Genomic DNA, 5317 nt, shown 5'->3' on the forward strand with positions numbered 1-5317 from the left:
TATAGTCCCACCTAAGTCTTTTGGTACAGAAAACACAGTGGGGAACAAAAACTTGAAACAAACCTAATGGGTCTAGGTCTGATCAGCATAAACTCCTACAGCAAGTCCATCCTGCCTGAGTACCTCCTGGCTGTGTGGTAGCTTTAAGTAGTTCTGGTGTCTCTAGAATAGGACTGGCACACTGCTGCTGGAGAGAGTCTAGAGGAGGTCACAAAGGTGATCCAAGGGCTGGAGCACCTCTGCTATGAGGACAGGCTAAGGTAGATGGGGTTGTTCAGCCTAGAGAAGGCTCCAGGGGGACCTCAGAGATGCCTTCCAGCACCTGAAGGTATCCTACAGGAAGGCTGGAGGGAACTTTCCACAAGGGTGTGTGAAGACAGGATAAGGGGAATGGTTTAAAGCTGAGAGAGAGCAGGGTTAGACTGGGTCTTAGGAAGAAGTTCTTCAGTATGAGCTGGGTGCCAGCTGAGGCAGAGGAGGTTCCACAGGAACAGAAAGAGAAACTCTTTCACTGTGAGGGTGCCAGAGTCCTGGGGCAGGCTGCCCAGAGAGGTTGTGGAGTCTCCTTCTCTGGAGACATTCCAAACCCACCTGGACATTGTGATCCTGGGCAACCTGCTTTGGGTGACCCTGCTTTGGCAAGGGGGCTGGACTGGGTAATGTTGAGGTCCCTTCCAACCCCCACCATGCTGGGATTCTGTGATTCTGTGACTGCCGTGGGGATGAATGCATTGGTTTGTCTTAACAGTACAGTTTTGGAAACACAGGGGTTTAAATCCAGCTTTCCAGTCTACCTCAATGACCTCTTTTAATATGGGTGATTACAGAAGCAGGCCTTCAGGAAGATCTGTAGAGGATGTTGATCCTCTCCACACAGACATCTTTGTGTCACAGGCTGCCTTGGGAGACGTATGCCTTAGGCAGGACAGCTCTGTCCTCCTTCTCAGCCCTAGCAGATCAGCCTCAGTCTACACATGGCAGTAGGTATTCCTGGTTTGAAAGCTCAGGATTGCCATGTGAATGTGAATCCTTTCAGAGAATCACAGAATAGTTTTGTTTGGAAAAGACCTTTAAGAGTCAAGTCTAACTCTGCCAAGTCTGGTCCTAAGCCATGTGCCTCAGCACCACATCTCTGCCTCTTTGTAACACCTCCAGGCATGGGGATTTTTGCCATGGTGCTGCTGGAGAGGGAACAGAGCTACGTGCACATCTGCTACACTCTGAAGTTACCCTTTTGTTCTGGGATTTAGGAGAGAGCAGACTGATACTACAGCAGCTGCACTACTCTCCTTTCCTGCATCTTCCTCCACCTGTCTCTTCGCTGTACCCCTTTCCTGTCCCTGTCCCTCTGCTCCTCTCTCCCTTTCCCAGACCTACCACACCATGCACCTAGGCATCAACACGATGCCAACACTGCTGGGTTTTCTTCCCTGCCCTAAAAGTCAGTTGTTTTATTTCCTTTTAACCTGGCTAGAGCATGGTCATAAACTTGCTGAAAGATTTGGGTGGGAAGATACTTCTGAGAGTCTCCAACACAACTCTCTGATCATGTCGGGTTGCTGGGGACAGCAAGGGCTGGCTGCTTCCCCGGGGAATGGCAGTGGAGAGCCAAGCATGGTACCAAGGCAGGCAGAGGAAGAGGCTTCCCCAGCAAGAGGAAGCACTTGAGCAAGGCAAGCAGGGCAGGTAGGCTGGTGACAGGCAGTTTCAGCTGGCAATCCAGATCATTAGACAAGTCTGTAGTGACAAGGAAGGTCCAAAGTCAAACTAAGAAGTCAAGCCAGCATCTAAATCAGGCCTGGAGTCAGTAACCAAGGGTGAGCCACAGTTCAGCAAATCCAGGCAAGTCCATCATGACAAGGCAAGTACCAGGTCAAGCCAGGAAGCCTGTCTGTGGGTCTAGATCAACACAGTGCATGGCCAGGCACAGGTGAAACTGCTCAGGCAGGAGACAAGAGTAAGAGCACCAGCTTAAAGGCAGCTCCTGGGGCAGGAGGGCAGCCCTAGCTGAGGCTCCAGTAGAACTATCTAGAAACTCTCCCCAAAGTCACCAGAGGAATGGGGTAGCCCCCAGCTGCACTGTCTCTGTTCTGGGCCCAAGGTCACACAGTTAGAGCTCCAGGAACTGAGAGGATGTACCTGGGACCCTGAGTTCAGGTTGCTCAGGACCTTTCCCAACCAGATGTCTTCTGAGCATCTCCAAGGCCGAGATTCCTCAGCCTTCTGGGGCGCCTGTGCCAGCACTGAACTATGCCCTGGGGAGAGGCTTTCTCTAATGCTCAGCAGGAGCTTCCCTTCTTACAAATCATAGGTTGGACTGGATGATCTTGGAGGTCTCTTCCAACCTGGTTGATTCTATGATTCTATGGCTATTGCCCCTCATACTTTCTCAGAGCTACGACAAGCAGAGACTGGCTCCATCTTTTCTTGGCAAGCTTGCCAAGCTTGAGGGAAATGTCCTCTGGGAGAGGCTGCTCCTCTGTCACCATCACCCCCAGAACGTAATACACAACTTCTCAAAGAGAATATCAGGAAACAGCATCTCTGCTTACAGCTTCAGCCATGAAAAGAGAGGAGCTATTTTCACCTGGAACCTTTTATAAACATTCCACATCCAGCAGAGGAAATTTTGGCTGCAATATTTGGACAAAATGATAAATACCTGAGAAGCTGATCTTTTAATGAATCTCCTCAGCCACTCTGGCAATGAAGGGGGCTGCTGGTCGTGCTGCAGGCAGCAGCAAAGAGCTTGGAGCTTCTGAAGACTTTCATTTAGCATTAGAGACAGATGATGGTGAGCCCAGTGTGGGCTGCTGTGTTCTGTACTCTGAGCTTCCCAACCCATTTCAGATGGCTTCAGTTTTGATTCATTTGGTGAGGATTCCAAAGTTAATTGCTCTGGATTCTGGAGGGGGGCTTGGGATATTTTTAGGTTTACCTGAGAGAATCATCATAGAATGGGTTGGGTTGGAAGGGACCTCCAAAGGTCAGCAGGGACATCCTCCACTTGATCAGGTAATTGAGCCTGACCTTGAATATCTCCAGGGATGGGGAATCAACCAACCACTCCCTGGGCAACCTGTTGCAGGGTTCCAGCACTCTCATGGTGCAGAACTTGTTCCTAACATCCAATCTAAATCTGCTCTTCTTTCACTTCAAACCACTGTCCCTCATCCTGTCCCTGCAGGCCTTTGCAAACAGTCCCTCTGCAGCCTTCTTGTAGCTCACTTCAGGTACTGGCAGGCTGCTATTTGGTCCCCATGGCACCTTCTGCAGGCTGAACAATTCCAGCTCACTCAGTCTGTCCTCAAAGCAGAGGTGCTCCAGCCCCAAATCACCTTTGTGGCCTCCTCTGGGCTCACTCCATCAGGTCCATGTCCTTTCTGTGCTGAGGGCTCCAGACCCGGACACAGCAGTGCAGGTGAGGTCTCCCCAGAGCAAAGGCAGAATCAGCTCTTTTCATCTCTGGCCATGCTGCTTTTGACACAGCCTTCTGGGCTGCAAGTGCCCACTGTTGGCATGGTGTTAGCCAGAGTCTTCTGCTTCTGTGGGTTTTGCTGTTGTTAGGCTAATTTGCTTTATTCTATCATGTGGTGATAAAGCAGAGAGCAGGCATGGACTCTTAGTGCAATGCGTCACCCTCTCTATCTTGCTTTATAGCTTCTGTTTAATGAGCCGAGCAAACAAAGCTGAAGGTCCTAGGGTATGATGGCATCCAACAGTACCAACAGCTACAAAATGGGAGCACTTGAAAGCTTGTGTTTAAAACAACAGGGACAATGTGAAGCCCTGGCATTCCAGTAAAGAGAAGTCAAACAGGAACAGAAGCTCGGCAAAGTCTTTTCAGCTCTTTAACTGACCCTCACCTGATCATTCTTGATCTGGCATTCTTGCTAAGTGTGTCCTGCAGGGATAAGAGAGACAATTTTCTGCTTCCCTGACCTTGGTGTCATTTGCAGATCTCAACATTAAACAAATCTCTCATTAATTAAGACTAAACAAGTTAAAGGTCAGAGAGATGGCAAAATAGCACAGAATAGTTATTCTGTAGAGAGCAGACAGGGAGCCTGCAGAAATGCATAAATGCATAAAGGATTCAACAAGCCCAAGAGCTGGGTCTTGCACTTGGATCACAACAACCTCATGAACTCAGAGTGGCTGAAAATTGCCCAGCAGAGAGAGATTTGGGGGGTGAAGATGAGTCGGTGTGTGTCCAGGTAGCCAAGAAGGTCACTGACATCTTGGTTGTGACCAGCAGGAGCAGGGCAGTGATTGTCCCCTTGTACTCAGAACTGGTGAGGCCACACCTTGAGGACTGGGTTCAGTTTTGGGGCCCTCACTACAAGAAAGATGTTGAGGGGTTGGAGTGGGTCCAGAGAAGGGCCAAAGCTGGTGAAGAGTCTGGAGAACAGGTCTGGTGAGGAGCAGATGAGGACACTGGGGTCACTGAGTCTGGAGAAAAGGAGGCTGAGGGGAGACCTTCTCACTCTCTACAACTTCTGGAAGGAGGCTGGAGCCAGGTGTGTGTTGGTCTTTCTCCCTAGTAACAAGTGACAGGATGAGAGGAAATGGCCTCAAGATGCACCAAGGGAGATTCAGGTTGGATATTAAAAGAAATTTCTTGACTGAAAGGGTTCTCAAAGACTGGCACAGGCTGCCCAGGGAGGTGGTTGAATCCCCATGCCTGGAGGTATTTAAAAGAGGCAGAGATGGTTTAGCACCAGACTCAGTAGATGGGTAATGGCTAGCCTCCATGATCTTCAAGGTCTTTTACAACTGCAGGGATTCTCTAATTCTATGATTTCAAGCCTTTTGATCTCCAGAAGAGACATGCCAGTCTCTTTAGGAGATGGGTCCTTATTTGTATGGTATAGAAACATTGTTATGAGCATTAATCATCAGCTTCAGTGTATTTTATACTTTCTAGAAACCCATTGATGCTCTGGGTTCTGTAAGTCAGCTTGAAAAGACGTTTCAAAACCCCTAGTACAGGTCAGGTTGAATCTTCAAATTGTTTTTGCTGCTGCTGGCATTCCTTCAATCACATCATAGTGGCTGTATGCCTCCCACCACTTGAGGTATCACAGAATCACAGAACAGGTTGGGAGAGACCTCTGAAGGTCATCTAGTCCAATCCCCTCTGCAGTAAGCAGGGGCACCCCTCCAACAAAACACGTTTTGTATCACAAATGTCCTGAGCGACCTAAGCTGTGCCTGCTATGAAGGTGGCAGGTTAGCCCTCTCTCCACTCCCCTCCAGTCACTGGGAGTTGGAGCACATGTCCTCCAGAGGTCCTTCCAACCCAAAGGATTGTGTG

Source organism: Pogoniulus pusillus, chromosome 15 (assembly GCF_015220805.1).
Source record: "Pogoniulus pusillus isolate bPogPus1 chromosome 15, bPogPus1.pri, whole genome shotgun sequence".
NCBI classification, from domain to species: domain Eukaryota; kingdom Metazoa; phylum Chordata; class Aves; order Piciformes; family Lybiidae; genus Pogoniulus; species Pogoniulus pusillus.